Source organism: Delphinus delphis, chromosome 20 (genome assembly GCF_949987515.2).
Source record: "Delphinus delphis chromosome 20, mDelDel1.2, whole genome shotgun sequence".
NCBI lineage: Eukaryota > Metazoa > Chordata > Mammalia > Artiodactyla > Delphinidae > Delphinus > Delphinus delphis.
The window spans coordinates 43,915,802-43,931,067 of NC_082702.1; the positions used below are offsets into that span (position 1 = coordinate 43,915,802).

General features: G+C 37.5%; 1 long non-coding RNA gene across 1 annotated transcript in view; it reads right to left on the reverse strand.

Moving 5' to 3' along the window:
* Nucleotides 1-9,572: 9,572 nt before the first annotated feature.
* LOC132416267 (uncharacterized) overlaps nucleotides 9,573-15,266 on the reverse strand; it is a 160,550-nt gene continuing 154,856 nt past the window's right edge. Inside the window, exon 4 of the long non-coding RNA XR_009517525.1 lies at nucleotides 9,573-9,628. This is a non-coding gene — a long non-coding RNA (uncharacterized lncRNA). The remainder of the gene's footprint in view (nucleotides 9,629-15,266) is intronic.

Below are 15,266 nucleotides of genomic sequence, written 5' to 3' on the forward strand. Positions count from 1 at the left end.
CTTTGGAGCTTAAACCCCTTGTATATTTGCCCCTTTTCAATAAATGCCCCACGTTGATAGCACAGAGGAGCCCGGCATGCACTGTATGGGAAAGCAGTCCACCTTGTTACAGTTTTAAATTTCTTGCTATCTTAGCATTCAGATACCAATGGCTTGCTAAAAGAAAAAAAGAAATGTAATGTCTTTTTATTCTCAGGTCAATGGCTCACACTTTTTTCTGTTTTCAGAATCATTGTTTTATATATATTATTTTTTTGGGGGGGTTTTTTTTTTTTTTGGTTTTTGTTTTCGTTCCAGAAAAGATTTTTTGTTTTGTTAATTTAAAAACGGGCAGAAAGTATTTGAGAAAAACAATGTGAACTGCTTTAGCTTTCTGGGGATTTTAAGAATAGCTTTTCTGCTGAAGCCAATTTCAAGGGGAAAAGTTAAGCACTCCCACTTTCAGAAAAAAAAAACAAACAAACCCACACACAGAGTGTTGAGGACTTGTAGCTTAAAAAAATAAGTTTTAAAAACTGACTTTCTGTATTTATGATAGATATGACCATTTTTGGTGTTGAGTAGATTGTTGCATTGGAAATGAACTGAAGCAGTATGGTAGATTTAAAAGGAAAAAAAAAAACCCTTTTGTGTACATTTAGCTTTTTGTATGGTCCAGCTGACAGCTCCTCACTTGATGTTGTCTTGTTCATTCCTAGCAGATAGATTGCAATCCGTTGATTCACCTAAGCTTTTCTCCCCTTTGTCCCTTAATTCCACTTTCTCTTTCCTCCTCCCACCCTATAATCTCCCACTTAAGGTAGCTGCCTTCGTTTCTTAGAGGGTAGCTGCAGAATTATTTTATAAAACTAAAGAAAGAATTTCAAAGGGTTCTAGGGGTCATTAGGATCCTCACAGATTATTTTTGGTTGGGGAGTTGAAACTTTTTAAAGGCATATAATTCTAGTTACCTATGTCTGTTAGCCTTGTACATTTATTTTTTATTTATCCTTCCTTTGGTTTTTCTTTTCACCCTTTTTTTCCCCTCCTTGTTTGGTAGATGCTTCAAATATTCTTTTCCTAAACTAAAGCATTTGTTTCGGTTTGTGTAATTGGGCTGTGTGCTTTTCTTTTCTAAAAAAGTTTTTGGTTAGGGGTTTGGTTTCTGTGTTTTTGTTTTGTTTTCTTTCCTCTCTCAGAAAAAGAAATTTCATGCTTTAAATAAAATCCAAAGACACACCCTTTCACTGCTGAGGCAGAAAAAAGGGAAAGGGTTCTTGTTACTTGAGAATTTGTTTCTGATTTAAATAAACAAGACTTAGTTTAATAAAAGAAAGAGTAAAACAGAAGATTCCCAGGTTGTTATGTGCTTCTTCTGCAAGCAGAGAGGCAGCTGTTAAAGACAATTCCATATACCAAAAGACACACTTTTTACTTCAAAGTTTTGTCCTTGTGTTAGGCAGTCTGAGCAGCGAGTGATCCAGAGCGCAGCCAACAAAGAAGCAGATAGCAATGTACGTACAGAGAGCAAAAAAGGAACTGTGTGTGAGGCACTTGTGTTTATGTTAATATCCGTATTCCTGTAACACACAACACAACGCAACATACACCCTTTCTCATCTTAAAAAAGCGTCTGAACTTTGAAAGGAAACCTTTGTGCTGCTATAATGTAGATTTTGGAGACAAATAGATGCTTTGCTGTTTCACCTTCATAGCCAAACATCAACAGAAAAAAATCTCCCCTTACCCCGAAAGTGTGAAATCCTTCTCCCCTTCATTCTCTTCCTTATGTTTCAAAAGGGAACTTTGAAGACTGTGAATGCAGGTTCCATCTGGTCACCTTTCGGGCTTCTTCCCCAGGGCTGAAGCCACTCATCGACTTTGCAAAAAGACTGGAGCATTCCAAGATCTGAAAATGAATTTCTTTTTATTCTCTTTTTCTTTTTTAGCCGGGACTATTTTATTTTTATGAATTTGTTTTTAGTTTAATGAAAGAGTAGATCCTGAACTGTTGTATATATTTCTAACTAGGCTGACTGATGCACAGTGCAAATTCCTTTTTTAATTTTTTTTTTTTAAGTAGAAGTACTAAAGAATACCATCTAACTATTCATACCAGTATCCAGTCATAGCATAAGGTGTCAAAAACAAGTACGCAAAACATTTGCTGTTTTAACAAGCTATTTCTTTTAACAAGAATTCTTGTATTTCTCCCTGTGTTTGAGATGAACATTTTTAAATTTTGAAGTTGTACAGTTTTTTGTTTTCCATTATTTTATCTTGTTTGTAACTCTATGAAATATATATATATATATATTTTTTGCCATTTAACTGTTGTATGTTACTCTGTGTCTGTATCATATAGAAAAAAATTGTTTTTGTTTTTGGTTCTCTATGTGATACCAATTAACAATTTAACACTAGTTTTATCTGTCAAATTCTGCTAGGTCTTTTCTGAAAACTTTGTTTTTAAAAATGGTAACTGTTTGGTAATAGTGCAATTTCTATCCCTTTCCCTCCCCGCCTCAACTTTAAGTTCATTTCCTTATAATTTTGCCACCCCTCCCCAAAGTGTTTTCTTTTTCCTTTCTTTTCTTTTCTTTTTTTTTGAGCTACCATGCCATCCTCCCTCTGTGAGGCAGAGTGACTGTCAGTGTTTTTGTTATGCCATGCCTCGACCTGTGGGTGTGTTCGGCAATAGCAAGGTGGTTGGGTAGACTGACTAAGCATGCTTCCACCCACCAGTGTTCCTCAGTGGGGTTATGTGAGTGTTTCAACCTGGAGTGGGTTGCACGCTTAATGCTTTCCTCTACAAGTATACTGCCCACATATACGTTCATTCAAAAAAAAAATTCTTCCCAGCGTTAACCTAGAAGTAGCAAAGCAGTCGGTGATGGTGAAGCTTAGAGGTCAAACATGAGCTAGTTAGATGTCTGTGGGCTGGCATCCACCATGGCTGTGACCAGTATCATTTACAAAGCATGAATTCACGACAACGCTCAACTGTTTAGATCGGTCCCACTCGGAGAATTTACTCCTGTCTGCTGCATAGTCCGTAGCTGAATAGGCTATCTCAAATTACTTTTTGAATTAGTTCTTCACCTCCATTGATACTTCTTGTTTTTGGTTGGTTGTTTTTTTTCTGAATCTCCACAGTGTGGGTTGGTGCCAGACACCAGTCATAGCACCAAATGGGCCCACAGAATGGGAGTTATTTCCTCCATCCTCCAAAAAGAAACTTAAGAAGGAAACACATACACACACCTACACATGCGTGTGCGCGTGCGCACACACACGCACACACACACACACGCACACACACACACACACACACACACACACGGAAAAGTTTAGGAAGTTCTATTTTTAATTAAAAGCTATTTAAAGAGATGAATGTGGCCAAAGTTTTACACAATTGAAAATAAGGTAACACAAACAGCACGTGTTTAAACCTGAGTTTATCAGGCATGGCAGGAAGTTGCAGGAGAGAGAGGCAGAGACCCAAGCCAGTGCACTTGATGTTCATGGACATATATTTTTTTTTAAATAATAAATTAAATTAAAACATTTTAAATAGAAGCATAAATTGAGTTGGTTGTTTGTTGGCGCTGAGATACTGCCCACTGTGAAACAAAGCTTTGACTAGTTTTTTTGTTTGTTTGTTTACTTTCTTCGGAGGGGAGGGGGGCAAGTTTGGGTAGGAAAGAAAGCATACATGAACGTGACCCTGAGGTGAAGAGGTATATGAACAGCCTTTGCAGTGTACAAAAAAACAAAAAAAAACAACAAAAAAAAAAACAAAAAAAAAATAGAGCAAGTGAAACCAAAAATGATGTTCTTGGTGTTTTTCTATAATGTAGTCTTGTTAGCTTTTTTGTTACTGTAACAATGCTGATCTCGAACTGTACCAAAATACATGGAGACTAACAGAACCACATGGAACTTTCAAACTGAAAAAATTTGTCACAAAAACTTTGTTGTCATAGTTAAGTTGATTGTAGATGGTAATTGAATATACTCCTTTGAAAATATTTCATCAAGTATGTTTCCTGCTCATTGTGATACATTAAAAAAAATATGAGCAAAAGTTCTTGTCTCTGTCACCAGAGTTTGTGTGTGCATGTGTGAGAAAGAGGTTGATGGCTGGCAGGGTGTAAGTCTGAACAGTATCCTGAGGTTGTGTGGCCAGGGACACTTACTCTGAGGTACACAAGCTCTTTGGTAATTCTAAGTGTCCTTGTATCTCCTGGTACTCATGAAAGTGCAGGAAGTTTTGGTGATGGTGCTGACTAGCTTATTTGAGAAGGGTAAGCCTGACAGCTTGGATGATGTTTGGCCCCAAAGAGCCCTAATAGCATTTCTACTTTTAATTCAGATGTTTATATGAGAATTTTAGATACCTGGGACAACCACAAGCAAGGAAGTTTTGCTGATGATGAGGAAAGAGGTAAGTTTAACTTCTCTGAAATGGGAATTAGATCCAGTGTTTATGATGGAAGGATATGAAAGGTGAGTTGAATTAAATGGATGATTGACTACATCTCCCTTTCCTACCAAAGGATTTTTTAAACCCCTGTTAGAGCAGAATTTGAGATAAGAACAGTCTTCAAAACAGTAATAGCATTAGTAATTCCTATATACAAGAGGACTTGGTCCTCTTACCAAAAACCCTCCCTTACAGCAGAAAATGCATGACATTCATTAATAGTACATTCAAGATCAGGCCCAAAGGCCTTCCATTCATCTCTAATTTATAGCCAAAGCCCATAAATAATTTACACAACTCTAGCAGTAGGCCTGGATGGCACTGCAAGCTAGCTGTGTTCTTGCAAGGTCTGCAGCATCTGCCCTCAGCCAACAGGAGTCTTTTCTACCCCAGAGGTTGAGCTCTGAAACCCTCTTCTATTGGCTTAGACAGCCATTGTCCACCAAGTCTTTTTTCTTAGTTCCTGCAGCAGGCATTCAAGAAGCAGCAGTGACCCTATTAACTCAACATTTCAAAGAATTCTACAACTGGTACAGGCATTACTAGAGCTCAGAAAGGAAAAGTTGGTTCCCTCACTGGTAGCTGGAACCTCTATGCCAAACAAGTAGTATCACTGTCCCTAATAAAACCCTGCTCTTTCCCCAGGCATTGCACCATTCTTTTGGGTGTTCCTGCAGAAGCAGATGGCTTCTACCTCAATGTGTTTTCTTGGCACACACTTATGTCACTGATCTTTCTTCTGACCCCATGACAAGGTACAGTATAATACTTGTTCAGACCCAAAGCCACATCTGCCTTTCTAGGCTATAATTATTTTAGGGTCTGGCAGGATCACACCGAAATGTTTTAAATGGAACTAGTTTTGCAGCAAGGTTTTGCTGCTTCAGCTCTTTGGAAGAAGGTGACTACAATTCAAATTCTTCTTAAGATAAATTTTTAACAAGAAAATAAGCACCTAAATTACATCGAGAGAGGGCTGGGTAAGGGACTCTTTCTGTTACTGAAAAAGCTTTATACTAAAGGGAAAAGAACTCTTCCAGTCTGGCTTCAATATCATGTTCATGTGGCTATTAGTCTCCTTGGAATTAATAGTTCCCCCCCCGCCCGCCGGAAAATGTGAAACGGCAACATCTTAGTACAGCTGGCTGATATGTGTTAGTAGGGTAGCTGTTTCTAATTTTGATTTAAAGAAATGTCTGGAGTGCCTAGCCCCTGTTATAGACTAATGACCTTACAAATCTCACTTTTAACAAGTTTTGACTTTAAATTACAAGAGCACAAGCAGTTTAAGAGTCAAGCTGAAGGATGAGAAGTTTGCACCTGCTGCTCTGCAGCCTTAATTACAGGAGGACAGATGTGCTTGCTCAGTCTCTGTACATTTCTGCTGGGGGTGGACCAGCCAAGGCTCTGGCAAAACTTGCAAAATTAGTGCTCTCAGGGCCATTAAAATAGACAAAGCTTTCCATTACCTTTATTTCACAGCAAAGATGGTGGGTATTTCCCTTCCTCCTTCCCTTCCCTCCTCCCTCCTTTCCTTCCTTCCTTCCTTCCTTCCTTCTTCCCTTCTTCCTTTTTTTCCTCTCCTCCTTCCCTCTTTCATTCTTTTCTTAACTAGGGGCATATATTTTTTAAATGTCTTTTATCATTTAGCTTAGATTCCTCTCAAGCTATCTTCTCGAGTTTTTAAATTCCAGATGAAAAATAAATTTGTTCTTTATCCTTTATGATTGCTTCATTTCTTATCTATATGGACCAAAGAGACTGTTTAATCCAATTTAGGGATCCCTTATTAATATAAGAATGCAAGCTTTCAGATGAACTGTTTTACTCTTGGGGCAAGATCCCTTGGCCTGAGAAATGAGTGCTAAGAAACAACAAAGAGTAGCAAGTGACAAAGGCATCAGTAGACATTCTCTGCTTCCATAACACCAAAAGCTGCTTTGGACACTCACTCTGCCTTGCCTTCCTATGCTCAATACACTGCTCTTTCCAAAAGCCCCCTTACACATTGCTGCTGTCTTTTAGACCCCCTCTGTAATGCTTTCTATTGGCTTGACACTTAAAATATTTTGTGAAGTTTTGTAAAATTACTTCTTGCTGCTCAAAATGATCTATAAAGTAGGCAGAGTAGGTGACATTGATCCCAGCTGGTCAGGAGAGTGAGGTAATGAGTGAGGGGAGAAGGCACTGACCGTGCATTCAGCCTCTGTCCAGTGTTCCTTCTCCCCACACAGCATTAGGAGAGTGGTCAAGAGAGCGGGCTCGAGTCAGACTGACGGGGCTCCACCACTGTAACATGGATTGCATTATTACTCCCACTGTAACATGAGGATAAGGGTACCTGCTTCACAGGTTTCTTTTAAAGATTAAATAAGTTAATATCTGTAAAATGTTTCAAACATTTCCTGGTACATACTGAGTACTGAATATCTATTGCTCCTATTATTGTCAGTATTAACTCTCCACTTCTTTGCTGTAGGTCTCTTGGAATCGCAGCTTTTTTTGTTGTTTTTAAATTAATTAATTAATTAATTTTTGGCTGCATTGGGTCTCCGTTGCTGCGCGTGGGCTTTCTCTAGTTGCGGTGAGCGGGGGCTACTCTTCATTGTGTGCAGGCTTCTCACTGCAGTGGGTTCTCTTGTTATGAAGCATGGGCTCTAGGCACACGGGCTTCAGTAGTTGTGGCACGTGGGCTCAGTAGTTGTGGCTTAGGGGCTCTAGAGTGCAGGCTCAGTAGTTGTGGCGCATGGGCTTAGTTGCTCTGCAGCATGTGGGAACTTCCTGGACCAGGGCTCGAACCCGTGTCCCCTGCATTGGCAGGTGGATTCTTAACCACTGCGCCACCAGGGAAGTCCTGGAATCACAGCTTTCTAACCCTTGCTTTACTTCACAGAGGGTTTGGGGACTTACATAAGTTATATAAGTCAGTCCCATCAAGCCTTTGCCATAAGTTTATAGCTGATGTTTCCCTGTCTGTACATATCTCAGAGGGTGTAGAGATTTTTCAGGGTGTTTCTGCTCATGAGTTGTACAGGAGGACTGTACTGAATCTGTGCTTCAGTCTTCCCACGTCCAACTTCTAGTGATTAATTTGGTCAGAGAAAAGGATGGCTTATAGTTTGCTTTTGTTTGCAAGAATAGACATTCCTGCCTCACCATGCCTTGGCGGGTGAGCACTTAAATGTCTGGGTTTACATAATAGAGTAAATGGAGTAGGTTGTGACAATCTGCTCACTGCCATTGCCTGTTTTGAGGTGGTTTGAATACACAGGTTGGGAGCAGCAGTATCTAAAATGAGACTGTGAGAGTGAATGAATTGTACATGAAACAAAATTGAAAGAGGAAATCACCAAAGGAATGCAGCAAGAGGATCGTTTCACCCCAAAACATGGGAAGAGCTTTTAAAAATACTATTGTTCTAGTAACCTGCAAAATAAACATCAGGAAGAGGCATGGGAACAACTGAGTAAAAACTACATTAGCCCAGAGAAAAGGCTTGAGTATAGCCTCTGCATATATGAACCCATCAGTGACACAGGCTTTAGGAAGCTATGGCTCTGTGAACTTTCTCCATTTTTAATCAGAAACGGTGATGGTACTGTAAATAAGATTGCTGATACTGGTATGAGAGGGCTGGTAAAGGCTATGCAGTATGACTGGTGAGTCATTTTTCCTTTTCTCTGAGGATAATAACATATAAATGAAGCTTTGGCATATTGCCTGTAGATAGGATATTATCATACAGTACCTGCCTTTGATTTCTTTGTTATATGGTTCTAAGTTTGATGTTGTTTGAATACTTTTCAAAGTCTGATTTGCATTCAGCTGAACTTGTTTCTTTTAGTAAAGATGTTGCTCCACTGTTGTCTCATTCGAATTGTTTCTAATAAGAAGTCTGCTGCCATCCTTATTTTTTAATGTACTTTTTCCCTCTTTTAAGATTTTTTCTCTCTATCACTAGTTTTATCGCATCATGTTATGATGTGCCTTGGTGTAGTTTCATTTATGTTTCTTGTGTTTGGGATTTGTGGAGCTTCATGGATCTGTGAGGTACTACTTTTTGTCAAAATCGGAAATTCTTCAACCATTATTTCTTCAAATCTTTTTTTTTTTTTTTCTGTCTGCTTCATTCCTTCTCCCCTTCACCTTCAGGGATTCCAATTATATATGTATTAGATCATTTTAAGTTAACTCATAGCTTACTGATGCTCTGGTTTGGTGAGGTTTCTTTTTCGGAGGCAGGGCACTCTTTACTCTGTGTGCTTCTTTTTTTTTTTTGGTAGCCCATACAGGGAATGAATGTGTTTCATTTTTGACCTTCCATGTCTCCACTTAATTTTTGAACATATCACATACAGTTAAAATAACTGCTTTACTGTCATCCTCTGCTAATCTATGTAAGTTCTAAGTTGGTTTGATTATTTTCCTCATTATGAATTGTGTTTTCTTGCCTCTTTAAAAGTCTACTAATCTTTGATTGGATACCAGTTATTGTGAATTTTACCGTGTTGAGAGCTGGATATTTTTGTATTCCTAAAAATTTCCAGTTTATTCTGGGATGTGCTTAAGCTACTTAAAAACTGTTTGACCCCTTCATATCTTATTTTTAAGTTTTGTTGGGCAGGACCAGCACACTAACCAAGAGCCAATTATTCCCCATTACTGAAGAACAAAACTTCTGAGAACTCTACTCAAATGTTCCATGAACTTTTTCTGACCCTGTATGTGCATCAGGTGCTGTTCCCTCTTACCTTTTGGGCTGGTTCTTTCTCAGCCTCAAGTAGCTTCCTAACATGCATGCACTGGTCAGCACTTTGCTGAATAATCATGGAGGACCCTGTGAAGATCTCCAGAGGTCTCTCTTCTCTGGTACTCTGTCCTGCAAATTCTAGCTGCCTTGCTTTCCCCAGACTCACCTTTATCTCCTCAGCTCAGGGAGTCTGCTGGATTCCACCTAGGTTCCTCACCCTAAGTTGTAACTTTAAGGCAGTAGGGTGGGATAATCAAAGGGCTTACCTTATTTGGTTCTCATCTCTCAGGGATCACTGTTCTTCACTGTGTAGTGTCCAGTGTCTCAAGAACCATTCTTTAATACATTTTGTCTTGTCTTTTTAGTTGTTTCAGCTGGGAAAGGTACATCTGGTCTCTATTGCTCCATCTCAGCTGAAAGTAGAAGTCAAATATAGTTTTTAGGTATATATGGTAAGAGTCCTGCATACCTTTCTAAGTCGCTACCTATGCTTATGAAATTTCCCAAAAGGTGTGATTAACTTAGGAGCCTGATTTCCCCAACACACTTCCCTGAACATGACGGATGCTGACTCACTCTTAGGATCAAAGTTTGAAACTGCTTCATCCTTTTGCTTAATCACAGTGATGAGCAGTGAAAGAAATGTAGGTAAATGCATAATTCTGGCCACTTTTTGCCTTGCCATAATGCCACATAGAGTGGAAAAACCAGTTGTTAGGTTTTGAAGTTGTAAGTCAGCCCATGAAGCAGAGGTATGACTGACAATAAAACACTATTTCAGCTCTTCCCCCTTGATATAAGGGTTATCACTGTTCATAAAGGTAATTCAAGTAAAAAAGAAACACTTTTATTTCAATGACGTCCTTCACGCAGACCATTTTTCAGGCTAACTAAATGTGGCTCAAGGAAATCCAATAACTTGGAAGTGTGGTTCTTACTCTGAGATGAATTCATTGCACTCAAAAGGCTTACCTTATAAGTAACACACAAGAATGCTAAAAATCTGGCCTCAGCAGACACTAGTCATTCGTGTGAAAGTCAACTTATATTTGTTTGTTATGTTTATTATTTTGGTAGAAATTTGATCCTACTTTAAATTGGTAATATAATAATACATCCATGATAAGTGAAAAACTTAAGTGTTAACTCATTACCTGCTTTCAAAATTCTCAAGATTTGTTCCAGGGTACCCTTCCCACTATGCTTATCTGCAGATGATCTGCTCCACTAACACCAGTCTACCTTCCAAACACACCTGGTACTTTTCCCTCTATATTTAAAGCCTTAGCTAATGTCATTCACTAGATGACATCTATCTCATCACATCTGTCCAGTGTCTTTTCTGAAAAGATCAATGAAACTAAAAGCTGCTTCTTTAAGAAGATAAACAAAATTCATAAACCTTTAGCCAGACTCATCAAGAAAAGAAGGGAGAGGACTCAGATCAATAAGATTAGAATGGAAAAGGAGAAATTACAATGGACACCACAGAAATACACAGGATCATAAGAGACTGCTACAAGCAACCATATGCCAATAAAACAGACAACCTAGAAGAAATGGACAAATTCTTAGAAAGGTACAATCTTCCAAGACTGAACCAGGAAGAAATAGAAAATATGAACAAACCATTCACAAGCACTGAAATTGACACTGTGATTAAAAAACTCCCAACAAACAAAAGGTCCAGGACCAGATGGCTTCACAGGTGAATTCTATCAAACATTTAGAGAAGAGTTAACACCTATCCTTCTGAAACTCTTCCAAAAATTGCAGAGGAAGGAACACTCCCAAACACACTCTATGAGGCCACCATCACCCTGATAACCAAAACCAAAGATACCACAAAAAAAAAGAAAGAAAATTATAGGCCAATATCACTGATGAACATACACACAAAAATCCTCAACAAAATACTAGCAAACCAAATCCAACAATACATTAAAAGGATCATACACCATGATCAAGTGGGATTTACCCAAGGGGCACAGGGATTCCTCAATATCTGCAAATCAGTGTGATACACCACGTTAACAAATTGATGAAGAAAAACCACATGATCATCTTAGTAGATGCAGAAAAAGCTTTTGACAAAATTCAACACCAATTTATGATAAAAACTCTCCAGAAAGTGGGTATAGAGGGAATCTACCTCAACATAATAAAGGCCATATATGACAAACCCACAGCTAATATCATACTCAACAGTGAAAAGCTGAAAGCATTTCCTCAAAGATGAGGAACAAGACAGGGATGCACATGCTTGCCACTTTCATTCAACATAGTTTTGGAAGTCCTTGCCATGGCAATCAGAGAAGAAAATGAAATAGAAGGAATCCAAACTGGAAAAGAAGTAAAACTGTCGTTGTTGGCAGATGACATGATACTATACTATATAGAAAATCCTAAAGATGCTACCAGAAACTACTAGAGCTCATCAATGAATTCGGTAAGGTTGCAGGATACAAAATTAATACACAGATATCTCTTGCATTGCTATACACTAACAACAAAAGATCATAAAGACAAATTAAGGAAACAATCCCATTTACCATCACATCAAAAAGAATAAAATACCTAGGAATAAACCTACCTAAGGAGGCAAAAGACCTGTACTCTGAAAACTGTAAGATAAGAAATCGATGACACCAAAAGATGAAGAGATATACCATGTTCTTGAATTGCAAAAATCAATACTGAAAAAATGACTATACTACTCAAGGCAATCTACAGATTCAATGCAATCTTTATTAAATTACCAATGGCATTTTTCACAGAACTAGAACAAAAGAATTTTAAAATTTGTATGGAAACACAAAAGATCTCAAATAGCCAAAGCAATCTTGAGAAAGAAAAATACAGCTGGAGGAATCAGGCTCCCTGATTTCAGACTATACTACAAAGCTACAGTAATCAAGACAGTATGGTACTGGCACAAAAACAGAAATATACATCAATGGAACAGGATAAAAAGCCCAGAAATAAAACCACACACCTATGGTCAATTAATCTATTACAAAGGAGGCCAGAATATACACTGGAGAAAAGACAGTCTCTTCAATAAGTGGTGCTGGCAAAACTGGACAGCTACATGTAAAAGAATGAAACTAGAACATTCTCTAACACCATACACAATAATAAACTCAAAGTGGATTAAAGACCTAAATGTAAATTGGACACTATACAACTCTTAGAGGAAAACATAGGTAGAACACTCTTTGACATAAATCGCAGCAAGATCTTTTCTGACCCACCTCCTAGAGTGATGAAAATAAAACCAAAAATAAAAGGGACCTAATTAAACTTAAAAGGTTCTGCACAGTGAAAGAAGCCATAAGCAAACGAGAAGACAAGACACAGAATGCTAGAAAATATTTGCAGATGAAGTGACTGACAAGGGATTTATTTCCAAAATATACAAATAGCTCACACAGCTCTATGTCAAAAAACCAAACAACCTAAACAGAAGATGGGCAGAAGCTCTAAATAGACATTTCTCCAAAGAAGACATACAAATGGCCAAAAAGCACATGAAAAGATGCTCAACATCAGTATCAGAGAAATGCAAATCAAAACTACAAAGAGGTATCACCTCACACCGGTCAGAGTGGCCATGATCAAGAAGTCTACAAACAATAAATGCTGGAGAGGGTGTGGAGAAAAGAGAACCTTCCTGTATTGTTAGTGAGAATGTAAATTGGTACAACCATTATGGAGAACAGTACGGAGGTTCCTTAAAAACCTAAAAATAGAACTACCATATGATCCAGCAATCCCACTCCTGGGCATATATCTGGAGAAAACTATAAGTAGAAATAATATATGCACCTCAATGCTCATTGCAGCATTATTTACAAGAGCCAAGACATGGAAGCAACCTAAATGTCCATCGACAGAGGAATGGATAAAGAAGATGTGGTACATATATACAATGGAATATTACTCAGCCATAAAAAAGAATGAAATAATGCCATTTGTAGCAACATGACTGGACCTAGAGATTATCATGCTAAGTAAGTCACACAGAGAAAGAAAAATATCATATGACATCACTCGTATGTGGAATCTAATTTTTAAAAACGATACAAATGAACTTATTTACAAAACAGAAACAGACTTTCAGATATCGAAAACAAAATTACCAAAGGGGAAATATGGGGGGAGGGTAAAATCAGGAGTTTGGGATTAACACACACACACTGCTATATATAAGACAGATAATCAACAAGGACTTACTGTATATCACAGGGAACCCTACTCAATATTCTGTGATAACCTATATGAGAAAAGAATCTGAAAAAGAATGTGTATATGTATAACTGAGTCACTTTGCCTTACACCTGAAACTAACACAACACTGTAAATCAAGTATACTCCAATAAAATTTTTTTAAAAATTGGTGCAGCCACTATGGAAAACAGTATAGAAGTTCCTCAAAAAATTAAAAATATAACTACCATATGATTCAACAATTCCAGTTCTAGGTATTAATCCAAAGGAAGTGAAATCACTATCTCAAAAAGATATCTGCATCCCCTATTCACTGCAACATTATTTACAACAGCCAAGACATGAAAACAATCTAAATGTCCATCAACAGATGAATGGATAGCGAAAATGTTATGTATATATACAATGGAATATTATTCAGCTATAAGAAAGACGGAAATCCTGCTATTTGCAACAACATGGATGGTAACCTTTAGGGCATTATACTAAGTAAAATAAGTCAAAGAAGGACAAATATCATAAGATCCTACTTATATGTGGAATCAGAAAACCAAACTTAAAGATACAGCAAACAGATTGGTGGTTGCTAGAGGCTGGAGGAGTGGGTGAAATGAGTGAAGGTGGTCAAAAGGTACAATCTTCCAGTTAGAAGATAATTAAGCCCCAGGGGTGTAATGCATAGCATGGTGACTATAGTTCTGTTAACAATACTGTATTGTAAATTTGAAAGTTGCTAAGATAGTAGATCTTAAAAGTTCTTACACAAGACAAAAAACTGTAACAGTGCGTGGTAATGGATTTTAACTAAACTTACCCTGGTAGTCATTCTGCAATATACCCATATATGAAATCATTATGTTGCACACCTAAAAACTAACAATTATGTTGCACACCTAAAAAGTATGTCAATTACTTCTTAATAATAACAAATGAATACTGATGGTATAAAAAATAGCTGTGTAATTTTTTAAAATACATAGAATTTAAATATACAACATTAGCATTTAGGTCAGAAGAGGGTAAATGGAGTTAAAATCCTTTATACTTCTTGTATTGTCCATGAAGCAAGTGAAAGTACTGATCCCCATTAGGCTTTTGTGTGTTAAGAATGGTTTTAATTTCTTTAAGTTTCATGTATTTATGCATTTGTAGTCAATATTCAAAATATGACACAGGAAGAGCTGAATGTTCAATCAGTTCAATAAATGGTCTATAAATTGAGAAGGCATTCTTGCCATAGAGGAGAAAATCAGCATTCAGAAAGAGAAACAAACATTTAAGTTTTTAATTTTCATAACTTCGTTAGCAAAATAAAATACACCCACTAGCCAAACCTCAAACTCTAGCGCCTTCAAAAAAAAAATCCTTGAGTGCTACAGACTTATTTTTAAGTCAGATCTACTGAGGTATAATCTACACACAGTAAAAATCATCCTTTTTAGGTGTACAGTTTTATGAGTTTTGACAAATGTATATGTTGGATCACCACCAAAAATCAACATATAGGATATTTCCATTACCCCTGAAAAGTTCCCTCCTGTGTTGTCAGTCCTCTCCCAATCCCCATCTCAAGCACCACTGATCTGTTTTCTTTCCCTATAGCTTTACCTTTTAGAGAAGAATGTAATATAAACAGAAGTATACAGTAGGTAGCCTTTTGTGTCTGGTTTCTTTCACTAAAGGATAAGGCTTTGGAGATTCATCTATGTTGTTAAATATGTCAACAGTTCCTTTTTTTTTTCATGGAATAGTGTTCCACTGTGTGGCTATACCCTGATTTAGTTACCCATGCACCAGCTGATGGATATTTGGGTCTTTTCC